At 40.2% G+C, this 21,851-nt stretch overlaps 1 protein-coding gene and 1 long non-coding RNA gene across 2 annotated transcripts in view; one reads left to right on the top strand and one right to left on the bottom strand.

Moving 5' to 3' along the window:
* CCDC80 (coiled-coil domain containing 80) overlaps nt 1-21,851 on the top strand; it is a 120,166-nt gene that overhangs the window by 65,316 nt on the left and 32,999 nt on the right. Inside the window, exon 3 of the mRNA XM_029939293.1 lies at nt 20,790-21,501. The gene's annotated coding sequence lies outside the window, so the exon portion shown is untranslated. The remainder of the gene's footprint in view (nt 1-20,789; nt 21,502-21,851) is intronic.
* LOC115291752 lies at nt 7,257-21,433 on the bottom strand. Its single transcript, XR_003908657.1, has 5 exons — nt 21,234-21,433; nt 16,334-16,430; nt 13,685-13,951; nt 11,922-12,102; nt 7,257-7,307 (listed from the first exon to the last, which is right to left on the bottom strand). It is a non-coding gene; the product is annotated as an uncharacterized LOC115291752 (long non-coding RNA).

Below are 21,851 nucleotides of genomic sequence, written 5' to 3'. Positions count from 1 at the left end.
TGCATTATATTAGTTGCATAAAGAAACTTAGATAGTGGTTGGGGACCCTCACATCATGATGTCACCATTCGGTGTTAAGTGAAGGGACTCTGTAAGGTGGGGTTGATTTTGAGTTCCCCCACCACGTCCAAGATGAGTTGGATACAGCACAGGTTGTGCAAGACAGTTCGCTGAAGTGTGGAAGAAAATATTAGGTCTTCCATTTTAAGTTTTTGATATATGTATATAAATACAAAAGTATACTTACAATGTATATAGTGTTTGGTTTCATGTGGACAAACCCTGACAAAATAGATGAGTAGCATAAAAAAGATTTCTGCAAGAAAACCACAACCCCCAAATCTCTGTAATGCTCCACATCCTGAAGATAATACTAACAGCATAAATACAAGGAAATCATAAAATGGGCCCAAACTGACTCTTTTCTTATTTTTAGTTGCTGAAAGATCAACTGAGGCATATTACAAATTTTGAGCTTATTTGAGGAAAACTTGATTCGAATTAGGCAGCGCCCAGTCTAACAGTTGGAAAGGAGCTTTGAGGAGCAGTACAAAATGAAAGATTTTTGTAACAAGAAGAGAACAAGAATGAGGAAGTTGTACTAGGCAGAAAAGCTGGGTTGGTTATTGCCATCATTTTCCCTTGGGGATGGCAGCAGTCTATCGGGCAAATGACCCAACTAATGCTGATCAAGTGGTTCCTGATCCACTAGTTTAGCTTCCTTTCTGGGAGACCTGAAACTGTAATTAGGTCTCGGTGTGATGATGTGGGGGATAAGCATAAGCACCTCTTTTGGGGCCTGTTGTTTTGTTTTTAACATAACATAAACTTGACCACCATGAAATTATATTAAAACAATGATGATCTAAGCAGATCTGACAGTATGTTACATTAAAGGTGTTTTTTGTAAAAGTAAATTCAATATCTTCTTTCAAGGTCAAGAAAGTATTTTAACAATGAGTGAGGCAATAATTGCTTTTCCAAAGAAACCCATACTCTGAAAAATGCTTTATGAAAATGAAGCTTCCACTAAGCATTGCTGTAAACAATTTTATGTTATCAGGTATTACTGTTTCTCTGAACACCAACAAAATTAGAAAATAGAGTTTTCTGAACTGGTTTTCAACTTTTCCAAAAAGAGTTAGTGTAGCTTTGACCCATTTGCTTATAATATATATAAGTGCACACATAAAAATGCACATAAAAGTGCAACCCCCTGCAATTCACTTGCAAGAATAATTGATATCAGGACAGATGTTAATTTGTTAGGTAATTTCATTAAAGATTTAGCCTAATTTGTGATGATCTATTTACTCAAATTCTAGCAGCAAAAAAGAGTGAACAGAGGTGTTCTTCCAGTCCACTATCCTCACATTATTAGATGCCTTTCAATGAGGGAAAACAGAGTTCATCTCCCACTTGGAAGATAATTTTGTGTCTACATCAACTACTGTTTTCCATACAGATATTAAGCCACAGAGGAAGTATGACCACAACTGGCCATCCTGCTTTTTCTCATATAGGAAGTTTGAGCTACAACTATGTGAGAACTTTTCTTTCTGGGACTCCACAGTTCGGGGGGATTTGCCTTCAAAAAATAAAGAAACGACCATTATTCAGCTAAAATTGAACAAGACCCAGGGACTAAGGTTTTAGGATTTACTGTGGGTAAATTGTTTAAATGAAAAATACTAAAACTGACACTTTATTTAATCTTCATGAGAAAATCAGAATTGTGATATGCTCAAAATTACACACACACACACACACACACACACACACACTCCTTTGGAATTAAGAGAAAAAAAAGAAAAATTACAATGATATATTTAACCATGTCTTTTATTATTTGTTTGTTTGTTTGTTTATATTTTTGTGAAAGAGAGAGAAACAGAGTGAGAGCGGGGAAGGGGCAAAGAGAGAGGAAGACACAGAATCTAAAGCAGGCTCCAGGTTCTGAGCTGTCATCACAGAGCCCGACATGGAGCTTGAACCCACAACCATGAGATCATGACCTGAGACGAAGCTGGATGCTCAACCGACTGAGCTACCCAGGCGCCCCTATGTCTTTTATTTAATAGGGTAGCAAGGGCTAACTGAACAGGTAATCCAAAAACTGCTTCAGTTTCTAGGTAAGTTGCTTCTTAACTAGTTTTTCTCTGGAGAATTGTGTCTACGAGCTGCTGCAGCTCAAATGAATGCCAAACCTTCCAACTTTGGGCTGTGCTGATTACTGCCCCACGTACCTCCAGCTGTCTTCCAAATCCAACACACATTCCAGGAGAGTACTGGGGAGGGGGAAATAAAACATATCAGTTAGGATTAAGTTTATCTGAGAATAAAATGGACCACTTTCTCCCCCATCCCATTTCCCCCTCCCCCTCCCAAACACACAAGGTGCCTTAAAAAATGTAAAGATATCATTCTCACATGTAAAATAATTTCAGAGATAATAAGTCCAGGAAAGATGACAGCCTCACAGTCATCAAAGAACCAGTCTTTCCCCATGACTCTGCTTCAACATGCTTAAGAGTTGGTCCTTGTTCTTATGGCTCAACATGGCTGCTGAAGCTCCAGCCGTCACATCAGCAGGATGGAGGGAAAGTAAGGGAAGGCTTTTTAATCTAAGGATTGGAAGTGTCCTGAGTGTCACATGATTGATTCCAAAGTAATCACATGGCTAGTCCTAGCTGAAAGGGAGATTGAACATATTTTTTACTACTTTCTAAGCTAAAAGTTATGTTTCTTAATATTAAAAAAGGGGGAGAATGAATATCAAAAAACAAGTGTCAGTCTCTGTCATACTTCTTTTCCTTTCTTTAATTTTTTCATGTGTTATAAAAATCACAACGCCCATCTCAATTATGTAAGTGGGACCCTTTTGTACAATGGAGTAGAATTCCTTTTATTCTATTTCCCAAAGAATTTTAAGTTACTGGCCCAGCAACCAAACTCCAGAAGGCTAGACTTCCAAATGGCAGTGATCTTTCAATACAACTCACATTATTTGCTCCAATCCAAAGCTCAATGATTCCCCCAACCCTTTTGTTAACTTACCCCACCCTCCCATCTTGTTACTAATACCTAGAGAAACTGGATCAAATATAATCTTAGATGTATTCAGATTCACAAGATGTGCTTAGAAGTCTGGGAATTCTAAGTGGTGCTACTCAAAGTATTTATTATTTGTTTTTAAAAAGGAGTTAAACAATAGGGCCAAGTATCTCAATATTTCTAAATGTCTAGATATTAAGGCATTGGAAGATTCCAGCTGCTGGAAAATCAATCACTTATCTCTTTGTATGGATGTTTTGGCTTCTTTTAAAAATAATATTTTCTTTTTGTTCAATTAGAAATTTTGAAAAAAATCATTTTTTTGGTGTATTAGATTCTTCTAGAAGGATTTTGTGACCTATTTAGGATATCTACTGTCTCTCATTTGATATTTATTAAATCTAATTTTGGGGACACCTGGGTGACTCAGTCGGTTAAGCATCTGAGTTCAGCTCAGGTCATGATCTCACAGTTTGTGGGTTCGAGCCCCACGTTGGGCTCTGTGCTGACAGCTCAGAGCCTGGAGCCTGCTTGGGATTCTGTGTCACCCTCTCTCTCTGATCCTCCCCTGCTTGCACTGTCTCTCTCTGTCTCTCAAAAATAAATAAAAAACATAAATTTAAAAAAATTCTTTAATCCATTTCTTTATCATCACTAACTTCCTAACTTATCTCCTTAAAATTTTTAGTATTTTCTTAAAATCATGGATCTTCTTCTCAAAACTTCTAGAAGAATTCCTGATAATGGAGGCCAAATATGCATGAATAAACATATATCTCCTGTTTCACTTCCAACAAAAAGATTTTTTTGTGCCAATGAGAGGTGGAAAGAGCATGGAGATTCCTAGGAAACCCCAAACCCAGACTGTACTCAAGTGTTTCCCTCACTTAGGGGTTGTATACAATATTTCTGATGTAGCCAAATGATCAAAGAAAGGTACACCATTCTGTGCATGGTCTTTGCAAGATGTTTTCTAAAACTCACATTTTATCTATTGAAATAGTTACAGGAGTTAAATTAATTTACATTTTTGTATACAATTTGTTTATACCTCTTAACTGGTCCTTGTGGATTTTCTGGCTTCTTTCTTATTAGTTGAAGGTATTGGTATGTGCCTCTAGTGCTGTCCTTGTGGTTTTGTATTAGCTCTCCTCTTTAATTTTTTTAATGTTTATTTTTGAGAGAGAGAGAGAGAAAGAGTGTGAGCAGGGTGGGGGGCAGGGGGCAGAGAGGGAGAGGGAAACACAAAATCCAAAGCAGGCTCCGGGCTCTGAGCTGTCAGCACAGAGCCTGACGTAGGGTCCAAACTCACAGACTGTGAGATCATGACTTGAGCTGAAGCTGGCTACTTAACTGACTGAGCCATTCAGGTGCCCCTATCTCCTCTTTAACTCAGTCTGATCACAGTCCCATGTCAGAAGAAGAAAAGTAGAGCAAAAAAAGAGAGCTGGAGACATGCAGAGAATGAGAGAGAATGAAAGAGGTTATAGGGAGTACAGACTGTCACATCACATTCGTTAGGCAACTAATTCCTCCAAAACCATCCCCTCCATTCATTATACATTATGTATTCATTACACACTGGGTATGTTTTAGCAACACCTGAAGGGTGAACTTCCCCTGAGTCAACCAGCTGGGGATATAGCTGCTTGGAGCTGGAAGAGGCACTAAGTAGCTATTCTGTGGGAGAAGGGGACAAGACGAATTAAAGGTGGGTGCCAAGGACTGAAGGTAGGCTGGAGCTCTACCAGGACCAGAACCAGACTACTGCAATGAAATAATGTTAAACTTCATGGCAAAGAAAGAAATAACTTAACACTAAGGTGTATGATAGTCGTAAATCCCAAGGAGGCAGGACTGAGGACTATGGTAAATAAAGGGAACTGTGTGCCTCATACAAGTGGCAGGGGAAATGGAAAGAGCTTTCGAGGCATTTGCAAGAACCCCTTCTCTTCTCTTACCTTGTTGTTCTTGAAGACTTCTGATCTCTCTGGTTCTGGGAACTGACCTGGAGCCCTGGGGTAGATATGTGAATACAGGGGCTTATCAAAGAAAAAGACTACTTGCCTCCCTATCTTCAGAAGACAAATTTCTGTATCTATTTAAATTGATGCAGTTATTTAGAAACCCCTATTTGGAAGGTGCATTTTAATTTTTTTTTTACAGTTTGCATTTCATTGTCCCTAAGTCCTTCTGCAGATACCTCTTTCAAGGAGGCCCTGACGGTAAAAGTGCCTGGCAAAAATCTGAAGAGAGACCATGAAGACAGTCGTAAGAAGACATAAGATACCTTTCCAATTGTTTTCTTTTGAAAAGTTTGGGTTCAGATGAATATTTTGCCCCATGAGAGTAGCCACGAGAACCGACATTTTTACAAAAGATTCTGTGTGATGTCAGTGTTGGATCACTTTGAGAGTAATGGCTCCTTCCAAGGATTTTTAGATGTTCCTAATCTGCTATGTTTTTTAAAGCGTTCTTTAAATCCATATCACAATGATAGGAACATGCTGTGGGTAATGAGCAGGGCTCATGGGAATGGTATCAGAGCACAAAACTTTGGCCTTAAGGTATTTTGTTTTGATCCAATACACTTTGTAAATGACTAACTGCATACCAGTAGTTTAGTCTTGAGGTCTGCCCAGAAACAAAGAAAAACACATTGTTATTAAAGGGACAGTAAATATTAAAGATGCAAATTAGATGACGGGTAGTAAAGTTTTACACAGATATGTAAACTACGAATAAAACATGCAATCTTTCAAATGAGGTAAGTAGTTTCAGATTTGGCTTCCCAAATGCATTTGAGAAAGAGAAGTCAAGAAATATATTGATCTCATTATAGAAAGAAAACAAGCATTTAAAATAGTTATAATAATGCTGGTCAACATGGTGGAGAGGTAGGGGGACCTGAATTTCCCTTGTCCCTCAAACACAGCAATGTTGAGGCCTGAAGATTTGGAATTCCAAAAGTCTGGGCTGCAGAGTGATAGAGACATGTCTAAGGGCCCATGGGGACAACATGGCAGGCCATAGGTGCATGATTGTGAACTGAGAGAGAGAAAACAAGTGGCATAGGAATGGAGGGGAGGGATCCCTTTTCTGGAGAAACAAAAGGAAGAGAAAGAGAGGCTGCAGAAGTGTAGGACTGTATTTAGACAAGAGAAAACCCACAGACTGGGGATTGGAAAACACAGCAAAAGATCCAATTTCTAACTGCGGGGCTTTCTCTGGACTTAGCCCTGCTGCCCTGCTGATGCGCCTGGGGCACTGGGGAGCCAGTCCCAAGCTGGGTAACTAGCTCAGAGGTGCAGTCGCAGTGGGAGAAAGCAACCTCTCCCTTGAGTGCTGTGGGAAGAAGGGAAAGAGCTGGTCCCAGGACAAAAGACCCTGCTTGCACCTGCCAGCCAGAGGCCTCTTGTTGGCTGGGTGGAGTGGCTCTACCCTGGAACTGAATCCCAACTGAGCGCCTGGGAGGGACGGAGACTATGGGGCGGGAGGGGGGGGGGGCGCGGGAACAGGCCTGCTCACACCCACACACGCAGCCTTGTGAAGATGGACTGAACAGAGTGGTTTGGGACACCGGCTCCAGGGAGAAGAGACTGGGGTGTCACAATTTTTCTCCCGGTCACCAACAAGGTGGGGCTTCAGGGAACGGACAAGGGGCTCGTAGTGCAGGTGGGACCCACCTACACCAAACCATGCCTCTACACCCTGGTAACTGTATATCTAACAAAGCAAGATTGACACTGATCAATCAGACAGCCCCTCCTCCAGACCAGCACAGCCACCAGTTCCAAGGCGCCCAGAGGTTTTCATTTTCTGATTCGTTCTTGGTCAAAGAATAAAATAAGCTTGTATATAAAATAAGCTTATATATGCTTGTTCTGGTTGTTGGTTTGTTTAAGCAGACATATTTAATCTATTCTTTTTACACCTTTTCTGTATCTCCTCCTTTATTCTCCTCTCTCTCTTTCTCTCTGGATTAAGCCATATAGTTTCTCTGCCTGGTCAATTCTTTTCTTTTCTTTTCTTTTCTTTTCTTTTCTTTTCTTTTCTTTTCTTTTCTTTTCTTTCTTTTTTCTTTTCTTTTCTTTTCTTTTCTTTTCTTTTCTTTTCTTTTCTTTTCTTTTCTTTTCTTTTCTTTTCTTTTCTTTTCTTTTCTTTTCTTTTCTTTTCTTTTCTTTTCTTTTCTTTTTCCCCACCCCTGCCATTTCTCTCTTTGTATGGAATAAGGCTTCTTCCACCATCATCCCCTGTAAAAAACATTTTTTTTCAGAGTTACTTCAACGAACAAATCAAAGCACACCTGATGGAAGGTCCAAACCACCGCTACAAATAGGGAGGTAAAGCAACCAGAGTCACAACAGAAAGCATGTAACACACTCAAAAACACCTCCTGAAGGGCGGGGCCCTGGACAGCGACTATTAACTTATTCATTATTTTGTTACTACGATGTCTATAATTAACAGAGACATATATTTAAAAGTTAAGATAACTCTTGAAAATTTCTTCTTACAGAATTATAAAGCAATTAAAAGTAAAAAAAAAAAGACAAAGGCACTTCAGAGAAGGCTGATGGAAAAGACATGATATCTGTTGTCATGAAAACTGGGTTTCAGTTTCAGCTACACACACAAGCACTGTGTGGCCTGGAGATTATATTTCCTTGCCTGTAAAATGGAGATGACCCCAGCTGTGAGAGTAAAATAGTGTACACAAAGCATTCAGCCTACTGCTTATCTCGTAGTATTCGCTCCATTCATTCAGCAATGTTTAATGATTTCTTATATTATGTTTGGCGATGTGTAAGCACTGGAAATGCATCAGCGAAAATATAGACATGATTCTTGCTCTCACGGAGCTTCTAACATGGCAGAAGAGGCAGACATAGGAACGACATGAATACTGGTTGAATAAATAAGTGAAAGTTAATTCTGACTAAAAATTAGTTCCCTTTCCTTTCTCCTCATTTGTAGTGAAGAGAACACCTATTCTTTGTACTTTCATTTATGAGAATCAAGTGAGTTAATGAATGTGAATCCACTTTTGGACATTATAAAGCTCTCTATGAATGCCCATTGCTGTATTTATAACAAAAGTTGACCATGCACCTGCTATTTGCAAGGCCCTAGGGCGAGTACAAGGTTAACTGGACACAGGTTTTGCCTGCCCATGCTGGGGGAAGGTAGGACAACTGGGCACTGTGAGCTATTATTCCAGATAGAAAGTCCCCAAATGTGCTTTGAGAGAGGGAGGAGAAAGTAATTGGGTATTTGGAGAGAGCAGAGGTAGGCTTAATTGAGAAGGCTGAGGGAAGACTTTATGGAGCAGATGTATTTGAACTGGACTTGACTAGGAGCATTTGGACTTGAAGAGATCAGGAAACAGAATAAGCAAAAGCACAGAAGTGAGTAAACAAGGGGCAACAAAGAAACATTATGTGGTGCATTTTGGCTAAATTAAAAAAAGAGTTGATGGTGGTAGTTGGCAATTAAGAGTTTTGACAAGTATTTTGAGATCAGATTATAAAGGACCTTGAATGCCAAGCTATAGAGTAATGACCTGTACTTTTGACAGCTGCAAGCCATAAAAGGACTTTGCGATAATAATCGGACTGGAGCTGTGAGTCAGAAAGAGTAATCGTCTTGTAACAGCATGTCAGAAGGAGTGTTATGACTATTGATATAATTTTGATGAAGGACTTGGAGAGAGAGCTTTGAAGTCTTATATTTTGTCTTGAAATCCAAAGTCCTGAAGCCATCAAAGTCAGAGTGGTCTAGGGAACTTGACGTGTTCTTGTAGTTGGTGGTACTGAGACAGGTAGAAAATAAAATTCTTCCTCCAAATTATATAGAAGTCATAGATCCAAAGAGCATTTTTCTTTGCTGAAAACAAAGCACTCTTTGCAACCACACCTCTCACTTGCTTTAGCATGGTCGCGTTATCTATAATCTCATGTTCATAGAAATAGACAAGAGAGACACCAGGAGGTAAAAACAATTGCTCCAAAAACTAAGCTACTATGACTCACCATTCTAAAAGGTACACACCAGACCCTGTTTCACACCCACTCAGGGTTGTGAATTTAGCATTCAGTAATGGCTGATCAGAGCAGCTTAATGAAATATCCCTGCTTCTGGAACTCTCATGGGCTTCCAGCATAGAACAAGCTGACCCTGATCCCCTCCCTCCACACCCAAGAGCCTTTCAGAGCCAGAACAGCTGTGGTAGATGAATGGCAGCTGGTCGGCCAATCACCAAGCAGCTGACAGATGACAGACTCCATGTGTGACTCTACAGAGGCAGTGGAGGGAGCCAAGTTGCCCTGCCCAGCTGGGTTCAGAACCTCTCGACTGAAAGAGAATAACAGATGTTCATTTAAAAAGTCCAACTGCAAACCCCAAACATAATTTTACTGCACACATTCATGCCAACAAATATTTGGAGAATAAGAACATTTTTTTGCCAGCCCTCACAGGGTGTTTGGAAGAAGCACACAGAGAAAAGTCTGCATATTTCTAATCTTTATCACATTTCCATGATGAACTCCAGAGAGTGTGAGACACTGTCTTGGTATGTCCCACAGAGCTCTCAGGACGTGTACTGGGTTTGTTTAGAGTCAGGGGCAAATGTGGGGCTGAGCTTCTTATTTCCAAGGCAAGAAAAAATCAGTAGGAGCAAGATAGGTAGCTGAAGACTTTGTACTATTATTTCATATGAAAATTTTCACATTAAATTGACACAATTGGCATGAATTTACCAACATAGAAGATAATGACACTAAACCATCTACATAAGCTTTTAAAGAATTTAAAAAGATTTAAAATTCTCTTCATACAAATAAGCAACCAGCAACTAGTGTTGGACCTGTGATTACATAAGAAAGGGAGGCAGCCAGAGGTTAAGCCCTTTCTCCCCATGGTGAGCAAGGAAATGGAAATCCCCTTCCATGGAGAAGATCACCTGAAGGCCTGTCCTTCAAAAGCTTCACCTCGCTGCCTTTCTTAGTCCAAAGACCAGTGTGTTTATAGCCAAGGTGTGAAATTATGCGTTCTGTAAAGGTCAAGGAAGATGCCAGAAAAGTCTTAATAGGTTATTTGGGCTGGTCTTTAGGCTCTAGTCTCTATTTGTGTCTCTATCTTGTCTGAAACTGCCTCCAAAGTCTTTCTATCTCAACTATGAGAAGATTCAAACCTCTACCTCAGTATCAGGATTACCTGACCTCCTGAACCTCTCCTGGGGCATTACTCTGTAATGAGGGAAGGAGCAAGTTGGCTTTGAGTAAACTAGAGGTTGCACTTGTCCAGGACAATCTTTCTTGGCACTTTACCTAGGTTAGAATTTAACTTACTTTAAAAACCAGATGGGGCCCCGACGGCTCAGTCGGTTAAGTTTCCGACTTCGGCTCAGGTCATGATCTCACCACCCATGGGTTCGAGCACCGCATCAGGTTCCATACTGACAGCTCAGAGCCTGGAACCTGCTTCAGATTCTGTGTCTCCTTCTCTCTCTGCCCCTTCCCCTGCTCATGTTCTGTCTCACTCTGTCTCTCAGAATAAATGTAAAAAAAAATAAAAAATAGAAAATAAAAAATAAAAAAATGATACCTGTGAGGACCTTTCGAGTGGAAATATATTCCAGTAGGCACTCAGACTTATGTGCTGGACCCCAAAACACTATAAGTAGGTCAAGAGACCAAGGTAGGATTCATAGAACAGAGGTCACAAGCAAAGCTGGCATAGATCTCATTTAGAAGTAAACAAATGAATCCTGTTATGCTGAATCACCTAAAAGTGTCACCCATAGTCACCCATAATTTCATTCAGTGACTGAGATCCTAGGGCATGCTTCCTGCCTTGTATAAAATGCTGCTATTGGGGGGGTTTTGGAGGGGCATATTGATTAGTGGAATTATCTTACGACTTTTTCCTTTTAAGTCAACATACATCTGCTATTTCTACTATGGATTTGTGTAGGGTGGAAAAGTTTAATCAATTTCTTGAAAATTATTCATACAGCGCCTCTCATTGTATATGTTTATTTTCAAATTGTTTTAAGGAGCTCCCTTTGAAAAGACAAGACCTTACCGCTCAACAAAAACTTAATCCTGAGAGAAACTTAATCCACCCAAATTAATCTATCTTGACAAGTACTCAGTGTCATAGCAAATAGTTCAAAGTTTGTTTGCAATCTTACCTTGAAATCTAAGAGAAAAATATACAGTTTATTTTATTTTGGTCTTCACATATTGAGTTATAGTTGCAAATGTGCACTACATTCTTTGGATGATGAATAAATGACTCAGCCCTGGATTTGGGGGAGAGTAAAATTTTCCCAACCAAATTGCATAATGTAGCCTAGTACCCATCACTTCACAGTGGACTTTTACAGCACAGTCCCAATGAGGATCGCATTTTTAAGCCTATTCAATGACTTTTCAATGGTTTAATTGATTTTCTGAAAGATGTGTTTCCAAATACTTTTCATGTGAAGTACCTATCACTTTTTCATGCTTGTTAATTTTGTATTCTACCAGATGCATTTATTAATATGGCTGCATGGAACTTTAGCAGTTCTTCATTCTTTCTTGCTCGATAAAGATGCTAGTTGATGGGCAAAGCTGATACGTAGAGAACGTTTTGAAACTAACTTTGTAATTGAACCGTCCACTACTTTTATGTTATTATGACACTTGCTTCTCTACCTCGTGTCTTTAGATAACAATTCTGATTAGAGGTATTTCACATATTTTTTTTCTCAAAAGCAAGCCAGGGAAATGACTGCTTCAATTTATACATGGTCATTATAGTAACCATAGACTCCCAGAAACTTCAAGGCTATATATCCACCAGGGTTAGCCACTTACCTAATGGTTAAGTTCTTGGCTAAGCAGTCCTTATTTTAACACTGTCTCCAGCAGGGAGCTTACTGCCTCCCCAGGCATCTCTCTTCATGTTTGAACAGCTCTAATATTTAGAACATTTTCCATATAGTAAGCTGAAATCTTATCTAATATCTGGGCATGTGAAAGTTCAGCTGTCAGGATGCTGGAAAATCACAGTGGGGAAAGGGAAGGAAAAAAAATCAGCTGGGTTATTTTTTCCATGGATGTAAATTGAATAGTTGGGTGAACATTTAGCTGGTTATACTGCAGTTGAAAACACAGAAAAGAAATGGTTCTTTTAAGCATCTGTTAGACTGTCATGCTCTGAATATCCACAAAACAAACAGTTTCAAATCTCTAAGTATTCATGTCATTTCAATAAACTGGGTGAATATTAAACATTTCAACATAATAAAATATTTGTTTTTCAAAAAACTCTTAAAAATAGCCTCTGTATTTAGGGGTGCCTGGGTGCTCAGTGGGATGAGCATCCACTTCAACTCAAGTCGTGATCTCACGGTTCATGAGTTTGAGCCCCGCATTGAGCTCTCTGCAAAATGCGCTCCCCACTTCAGATCCTCTCTCTCTCTCTCTCTCTCCCTCTCTCTCTCTCTCTCTCTCTCTCTCTCTCTCACTGCCCTTCTCCCACTTGTACATGCTATCTCTCAAAAATAAATAACCTCTGGATTTAAAACATATTCTTGGCTATCTTTTCACTATAATCACTTACCGATACAGAAATCCTGATAATTTAGATATATTACCAGGAACAGGTGTACATGTGTCAAGTTTTAATGCCCATCTATTTTGAGACAACATTTAAATAAAAAATAAGTTAACACGACAATATTTTAAAAATTGAATAAATTATTTCATTTCCAAAAATAAAATTAAACGCATAATTTTCTTTACTGCCTTTTCCCTCTCCCTAAGTTTTAAGTAGAGCCAGGTTAATTTAGGTCCAAAATAATACAAAATTATTTCCATCTTATTCCAAGTTTACATTCAGCAATACATTTTTTAAAATTTTTTTAAATGTTTTATTTATTTTTGGTACAGAGACAGAGCATGAGAGGGAAAGGGGCAGAGAGAGAAGGAGACACAGAACCAGAAGCAGGCTCCAGGCTCTGAGCTAGCAGTCAGCACAGAGCCCAACGCGGGGCTCGAACCCATGAACATGAGATCTGACCTGAGCCGAAGTCAGAGGCTTAACCGACTGAGCCACCCAGGAGCCCCCAATACATTTTTTTTTTATAATTATGTTGTTAAAACCTGTAAGAAATGGAATCACTGCTCAATTTTCAGTGCAACTGCTCTGGTCTTTGGAAACAGAGGCTCTGGGGCTCTGCTGTCCCTTCATACATGGGATGTATTTGATCCAATTTCACACCATCAGCAGGTTCCCACCGGTACGTCTAGAATCAGTGCCCATCAGCAGGCTTCTGTGCTCACTGCTAGAGTGAGTGCCTATTTTTCAGCTCACTTCTAGGCCAGGGGAGCCTTGAATTTTCTCACTAAAATTCTCTGCTCACTGTGGAGGAATTTAGAGCAGAAATAAAATATTTATTGCTTGAGGAAAATTACAGTTACAATCACTTATGGGATAGATTGGAAGGATGAATCTGGTGGCCAGAAAACCAACTGGAAGAACTTTTGTACCTCTAGAGGTGAAAGCCAACAGAGACACAGTGTGTACACATTCCTCTGGCTTCTGATTTCACAACAGACTGGCACAAAATACTTACGCAGTGAGTCCTCTCCCAGTGTGTAGCCACTTCTCTTTGCGTCTGGTGCTTCGCACTTTTGTCTGACCCTTTAGTTCCTTCCCACATTGATCCAGCAGCCCTTTGCCTTCAGCTGGAAGCCTGAGTGTATAGCTTTTCTTGTGTGGGCACCACCCCTCTGCCGTGATTAGTCGAGTACCAGTATGGTGGTAGACACATCTCATACATTAAAGATAGCTGTCCACAGTCCAATTCATAGAGACAAAGTAAAATAGTGGTTTCCAGGAACTGAGGAAAGGGGTGCAACAGAAAGTTACTGTTTAATGGGTAGAGTTGCAGTTGGGGAAGATGAAAAAGTTCTGGGGATGACGGTGATGACTGTTGCCCAACGCTGTGAACCCACTTAATGCCACTGACTATACACTTAAAAATCGTTGCAATGGTAAATGTTATGTTGTCTATATTTTACCACCATGAACAAACAAACAAGAAAAGATTGAGAACTTCTGGGGCAAATAAATCCAGAAGCTCGCCTGACTTTGAGATACTTTAGTTGTGTGAACTAACAACTTCTCTGTTGTTTACAGCAGTTAGCTATTCGATTTTCTGTTACTTGAACCACAAAGCACTCTAATAAAATCCTTCTGAGAAAAAAAATTAACCCTATTTTTATATAAAAAATAGCCATTCACATTTTTTATAGGTGAAGACACTGAGGTTCAGGGAGGTTGACAGCTTGCCTGCATCATAGTTAGGAAGCAGTGAACCCAGAATTCCCGTCTAAGTTTCATTTGGCTTCAAATTTTGTACCACTTTCTCTTCGGCAAAACAAATCTTATCCAAAGAATGTATGAAATCTCTATACATTTGTACATTCACACATCTCCAACTAAGAACTGCTCTCCAACCAGGAATTTTGGAGGGAGCGAAGCATCTAAGTTGTTTCACTTGTTTTTGATGCACTTACTTAACATTTATTTGTGTTGACTGAATTTTCCCCAACATAAATGCCAAGATTTCTGCCAAAATCCACCATTACAAATTATTTGTAAAAGGACCACACGCTTTTATTTTCCATACTTAACTTTTAAATAAAAATAACATTTAAAATTCTGAAATGTTACCTGTTAACATATTCAGAATGAATTTTGCTTTGAACTTTTTAACTCACTTTGAAGACCACATTGTATTTGATCATTATTCTGGAATTTTTTACAACAGACTTTGGTTAAAAATATTTAACTTATAACAATATAGTTCTTAAACAGAGATGTGATTACAAACTAATGTGACTTTTTAGAAAGCAGTGGAGTCCAAATTCATATTATTGACTTCAAAGCAAAAATCATGGGAGATTATAGTGATATTTCAATTATTCGTTCATTCATACATGTGGATGTATCTGATCTTATATGAACACATAAGAAGTACTTATTCTATGTCAGACACTCAGAATTTTTTAAATTCCTTTTTCATATTTCTTACAAATCCAGTTACTTAACCATGAAAAAAAAACCCATTTTGAAAAATGTTTCTTTATTCATTTTGAAAGAGAGAAAGAGAGAACAGGGGAGAAGCAGAGAGAGAGGAAGAGAGAATCCCAAGCAGGCTCCATACTGTCAGTGCAGAGCCCGACACTGGGCTCCATCTCACAAACTGTGAGATCATGACCTGAATCAAAGTCAAGAGTCAAACACTTAACTGAATGAGCCACATAGGGGCTTCAAAACCTATTTCTTAAAAAAAAAAAAACAAAAAAACAAAACAAACAAACAAAAAAAAAACCTATTTCTTTATAATCATCTATTATTTTGACCCTAACCAGAAATATACAATTTGGTCATCTACTTTATTCAATAGACTTGGCTTCTAGAATCTTGAGGCTTTAACTAAAAGTCAATTCCAACTTCAGAGGTTGAATTGACCAAGTTGAAAATATATAAGTTGAAGATTCCTTTACATGTAGCACACAACTACTCTGATAAGGCTAGCAGTTGGTAATATCTGGTCACCCCATCTCTTAAATAGCACCTTTCTTCCTTCAATTGCTATTACTTTTCTCTACATTGCTTTTCTCTGCTTGAAAAAATGCAATAGAATCTCTCATTTAATAGAATGTGAGTTTCAGGAGAGCAGAGACTTCTGCATGTTGCTGTATTCCTAACATTGGAATAATGTCTGACACATAAAACGTGCCCCATAAACAGTTTTTGAATGAATGAATGAACAAATAAAGTGAAGATTCATATGACTTCACATAAAATTTTGCTTTAATTTCATCATTCCTTATATCAGTGCAAGTATAAGTTTTCATGTTAATGACTTACAGTGCTATGTCTTCTGTTTCTTCTACTATTATTCAATAAATAGAGATAAAGTGACCCTCTGGTTCATTAGCAGTATAGATTATTTTCTTCTGTTCTTTCCTACTTTAAGGCGATAGGTTACAGTGGGGTTGCCTTCTGGAGTCTTGCTGTCTTTCCTTTTAAATGTATTCGATTGGTATAGACTTACAATTTTTGTGCCATAACTACATGCAGGGGGCTAAGAAGAATGTAAGATAAGTAAAGGACTACTCCATGTTTTCAGAAGCTTAAAGATGTGCTTGGAAGAACAAGAGTCCATATTTAAAGTACAGACCAAGGAGAAGAGTGATGTTCTGTGGAATACCTTCTCAGAGACAGGAGGCTGGGTTGTGTCGGAGAAGAGAGAGTACAGCACTTGGACCCCGAGAAATCAGCTGAATGTGGAGACGGGCGGTGAGGACCTGTGGAGAAAGGGTCAGAGGCAACATGTGATCCAAGCTGTAAGGTGGTGGAAAACAGCATGTGCTCCTGCCTTCCTCCTACAGCAGCTGCCCCTCCACCATGCCCTTGATTGCGTATCTTTTAAGTATTGTGCTTCTGGCCACAGGACTCTCCATCTCCATGTTTACTCACTCCTTAAGTTATTACTCCCAGCCTCATGCTTTATACTGCCTCCAAAATGTATACCGGCCCTGGTCCTCCTGGACGTCCAGACTCACGTACCAGTTGCAGCTCAACTTCTGTACCAGAGTGTCTGAGAGGATTTTCAAATAAAACATGTGACTGTCTCTTCCCCCAAAGACTCTTATCAGCTCTCTCTTTAAAATATATACCACGGAGGATGATTTTTCTGTACCTTCTAGCAGTCTAATTTAAGTTACCAGGCCGTTCACCTGCTCTAGTGCAGTATCTTCCTAACTTGTCTCTTTGCTGCCATTCTCTATTCACCCCGTGCCCCCCATAGTGATCGCTTCATATTATGTATCAGTTCTTGCCACATCCTTGCTTAAAAGCCTTCAAACATTGCTCTTCTGGGATACACTTATGTAACAGAGTCTGCTTCAGTGCCTGCATACCTGCTGTTCTCTCCACTTAGAATGTTCTTCCCCTCTCCCAGCACTTGAGTGACCAGCTCCCCTAGCTTCCCTGAGGACCATTATCCTTGACCCCTATTTAAAAATGGCCACCCAGGTGCCCTGGGATACTCAGTCGGTTGAGTATCCGAGTTCGGCTCGGGTCATGATCTCACAGTCCATGCGTTTGAACCCTGCATTGGGCTCTGTGCTGACTGCTACCTCAGAGTCTGGAGCCTGCTTCTGATTCTGTGTCTCCCTCTCTCTCTCTACCCCTCCCCTGCTTACACACTCTCTCTCTCTCTCTCTCTCTCAAAATAAAATACATTAAAAAAATTAAAAAAAAAAAGATGGCCACCCTCCATTCATCACCTTTCACTCTCTTCTCTTTAAAAAAAAATCCCTTCCAAGCACTTATCTGGGTACAAGTATGTTTATTTATTTATTTATTCTTGTATTCTTACTGCCTGTTTCCTACTACTGGCATCTGGGTTCCATGAGGTCAAGGAGTGCTAATTGCTATATCCCTTGTGATTAGAATAATTCCTGGCATTGAATAATCTTTCAATGTGTTCTTATTAGGAGTTCAACATTCTGTTAATTAAATCACCTTCCACTTGGGGAAAAAAGTGCCTTTAAGTCTTCCCCAACAAACTCTAAAGCAAGAAAAAATAAATGAATAAAAAAGAATATTAATAACTGTTTCCCAATAGTTTGGGACATTATCTTATCAAATAACTCTTATTTTTATTTATTTTTTTAAATACACATATTCATCAATTTTGGATCAAGCATGTAACCTGTTGACATTCCAGGGACCATTTCAGAGTATTTCTTTTTGGGAATTACCCTTTTTCAGAGCCTCTCTGGGCTAGCAGGATTCTAAATTAACACATTTCCTCCTGGACCTTTTTGTTTACTTCTTTCATTGTCCTACCCTTTGAATACTGAGAAAGAGGAGAATTCCTTTTCATTCTGAAAGACAAAAATGTGCTCTTCATCCTTAAGACTGAACGGTTGATTAAGGTCTGCAAACGAAAATGAAAAACACCTAGCAGTATCCTCAACATGCAATTCCATGCCCCTGCCACAAAGATGTGATAAAACAGCTCTGCTACTTTCCTGAGTCTGGTTCTCAGGTTGCTGAAACCTTAGGTCAGTGTGGGTCTGACCACTTAGGACACCTCTTTCTGGTTGCCTCCTTACATTCACTCCAGCGTTCATCAAATAACTACTCCCAACACTGTGTGTCTAACGCCATTCTTTTTTACTCATTCATTTCCTTTCCTCCCTCCAAAGTAATGTGCAACCGGTGTCAGGCTGTTTCAAGGCAGTGGATTCCCAAACGGACATTTCTAAAGCCTACTTCAAAATTGCATTCCTTTTACCCACCTCTGCCTCAACATCCATCTCTTTCAAATCTCTCTTCTCAATTAATGGGTTACTGTTTCCTTTTTAGTATAGAGAAATGGAATATCTCAGTGGAAGACTGTTTAATACAGAGCTCTCAAATCTTGGACTAGAAATTGAGAATCGGTTACAAACATGTCTGAGTACACGATTTTCCAGAAAGCTGTGGATTCTCACTTGTTTCCTGATTGCGCTTATTCAGTATTTGCTTTCTGGACTCCTAAGGTCTCAGGAAACGCTTTAGGTATCGAAGTTGAAAAATTCTGAACAGGCAGGAGAAGCCCCACTTTGGCAGTGTGTCTGCGAGGTGGGTGGGGTGTACTAGGGAGACACGGACTTGGTTGTCTACCGCGTATGTGTTTAGCGCGCCATCTAGTGGAGCTCACCGAAGGGAAGAAAGCCCCAGGAAGACACACCTACATACAACTCAGGGTTGGGCTGCTTCCCCTATGGGTCAGTTCCCTGTGGCGAAACTGACTGCATTTCAACTTTACCAGTGCACAGGTGACGAATGTTGTACAGGCTGGGATATTTAAGAAAAAAGATAAAAGACTCTGAGGACCTATAAAGAAAGGCAAAAAGTACGGTTAGTTATTCCAGAAGGTGGGGCTCTAAAATTACAAGTACTCTAGTTGAGCAAACAGATAATACTTCTCTCTGAATATGAGAAACACAAAAAGGAATTGAAGGAAGAGGAAACAAGAGAAGGTATGGGGAGAAAATGAAAGAGGCAGATGAGATAGCATAATGCTGTGTAGATAGTTGTAAACATGGGTTCAAATTTCAGGGCTACTACTTACCATTTGTGTGATGGTAGGCAATTTATTTAAACTTACTAAGCCTCAGTTTATTCATCTGTAAAATGGGGATCATCCCACCTACCTTGTAGGGATGCTGTGAGGGTTAAAGGAATATACAAAAGCACCAGGCCCAGGAAAGCACGTGAAAATGCTCAATAAATGGTAGTGTTATTAGTAGGGAAAAGACAAAAGGAAAAGAGAAGGAAAGAAGAAAGCTCAGTAAGCAATAGGCGTGGAACACATTATGATGTGAGAAAAGCAATACTATTTAGGACTTCCAACTTAGCAGAAGGCATTTATTTGACCAACTTAATAGGTGAATCTCATGAAAGGAGAATTCCTCTCTGACCCCAGTGCATACAGAGTCTCTGTCTGAAGTCCACCTTTGTTACTGTACTCACAAATGTCAGAAAGGGCTTCCCAGGATAGCCCTCCATCTTGGTACCTCCTTGGTCTCCAAGCTGTGGGCTGAGAACCCTACCCCTAACCCCTTGCAGGTCTTTTACTCAGCGCTGGGGGTTTGTGTGAAGGAAAAGTGAATGTGAGCAATTAGGAGCCAGGTTTTAGCCACTGAGGGTAGCCATTAGCATGACCTTTCTTGAAGGAGCCTTCTGAGAATCCTGGCTCACCACTGTCTGTGGCCGTTAATCCCGATTGAATGATGCTCTTTCAGAGACTCGAAGAAATATCTGTATACTCTAAGGCAGCTTCTCTCACCACCAATAGCTGAATCCCCGTGGCAGGTCCAGGAGGTGGATGCACAGAGCTGTCTCAGTCTTTCCTTTGGAACCTGATACGGCAACTTCTAAGGATTCCCTCAACCCCTCCAGACTCCAGAAGCCGCTGGAGAGCACAGTGCTGCACTACAACTCCCCACACATGCTCATGTCTTCCGAGGAAGCATCTCTAGCCAGAGCCTAGAACTAGAGGTGATAATGCCCTTCTCCTGATGTAATGACCAACCACAATCTCAGGAGAACAGCAGCCACTGCCTGCATTTCTAAACTTTTACCAGCTTCCTTCCATGCCAAAGAGAAAACTAGGAACAAGAACTCAGTAATATGATCCCCAATTAGCATAAAATCAAAACAATCCCATCATGTTTTTCATGGGCTTTTCCAACCTCCAACTAAACACATGAAACAGGGAGAAAGAGATAAAAATATACACATAGAACTATAAATATATATACTGTCTGCGAATGTACAGCCAAGCACCCTGACCCAAATGAGTTATCTGTCTCTAGGAAAACCCAGCAGCCAGATGCAGAAATCTGAGAATTTTCCCTTTCCAAAGTGCAATGTGAGTACAGACAGGAAGGGAAAGTATCCTGATTACTTGGCATGGAAGGGGTTAAGTCCCCAGCCATCCTATTCTAAAGTGATTTATGATGATGGGTAGTGTTTCAAAACTCTCCCCTACCCCAACGGACAGCCCTCCCCTTCCCCACTGAGTCCACTCTCATCGTACTGAAGTGGGAAGGAGGTGGTGTTTTGCTGATCTGTTAAATTCTTAGTGAAGTTTCCTTGATTTCCAGTGGCTGCTGTTGTTTGAGTTTGGCTTGGATCAAAACTGAGGTTGTCCTGGCATTTCTGGGACCTAGTCCAGGCAAGAGGAAGAAGAAAAAGAAGGAGAAGGAAAAGAAGAGGGAGAAAAAAAAGGTGGGGAGAAATAAAGGGAGGAGAGAAGCACAGGAAAAGAAAAAAGTCCTTTTTCAACATCACATTCCTGTGTTTTCCCTCAGCCTGGAAAACATATTAATCCCAGTGCTTTTACGCTTGGAAACAAAGAGACTAAGCCAGACTGTGGGGAAAGGGTGATAAGAAGGATCCTGGAACTCTAAAGAGAGAAAGAACAAGATTCAGGAATAGCTGGGACTCCACTTTCAGGGGTGCCCCGTGTTGTCGGCACAGGGGACAGGCACAGGCAGACACACAAGACCGCGCAGAAACTACAGACAAATGGAGAGGCAACTACTTACAAGGACAGCTCCTTTCACCTCATCCTACTTGTCAAGAAGGTGAAAGGACAGCCAGAGGAAAGAAGAAAGCAGCTCAGCCCTCAGGTCAGGACAGGCTGTGAGTCGGTGGCGCCTTTGGGAGCTGGAGCTGCAGCACACCCCCTTTGTACTGCTCAGCCTGCAAAGGAGAAAGAGGCTTGGGAAAAGTATTTCATCTAGGAAACTGTCCTGGGACCACACTTCAGATTGCCTTTTAAACCCTCTGCATTCCATCTCCATGAGCCACAATGTAAGTGTGCAATCCTTTCTGTCTTTGGTTCGTTTGTTTGTTTCTTTGTTGCTTGTTTGAAGAAATGAGATAGAAATGTTGTCATAGTTAATGTGCTCCGTGTGCCTTTTCTCTGGAGCATCAGAGAGCCGGAGGAAACGGTGCAAGCATGCTGAATGGGGGACTAAGCTGGCTTTCCTGCTTCATGTAACTGTCTCTTAAGCACTAACAAATTACAGGAGCTTAAAAGCAACAGGATCTCATCCTATTTTCCATTCCCTGACCTCCTTCCTTCTTCTCTCACCATCCCTTCCCCCACCCCTTGGCCAAAATAAAGAGAAAATGCCCAGTTCTGTTTGCAATTAAATGAT

The sequence above is a fragment of the Suricata suricatta genome, chromosome 5 (assembly GCF_006229205.1).
Source record: "Suricata suricatta isolate VVHF042 chromosome 5, meerkat_22Aug2017_6uvM2_HiC, whole genome shotgun sequence".
In the NCBI taxonomy this organism is placed as follows: domain Eukaryota; kingdom Metazoa; phylum Chordata; class Mammalia; order Carnivora; family Herpestidae; genus Suricata; species Suricata suricatta.
The sequence above is the reverse complement of the archived record's forward strand: the minus strand, read 5'-3'. Positions and strand labels throughout refer to the sequence as shown.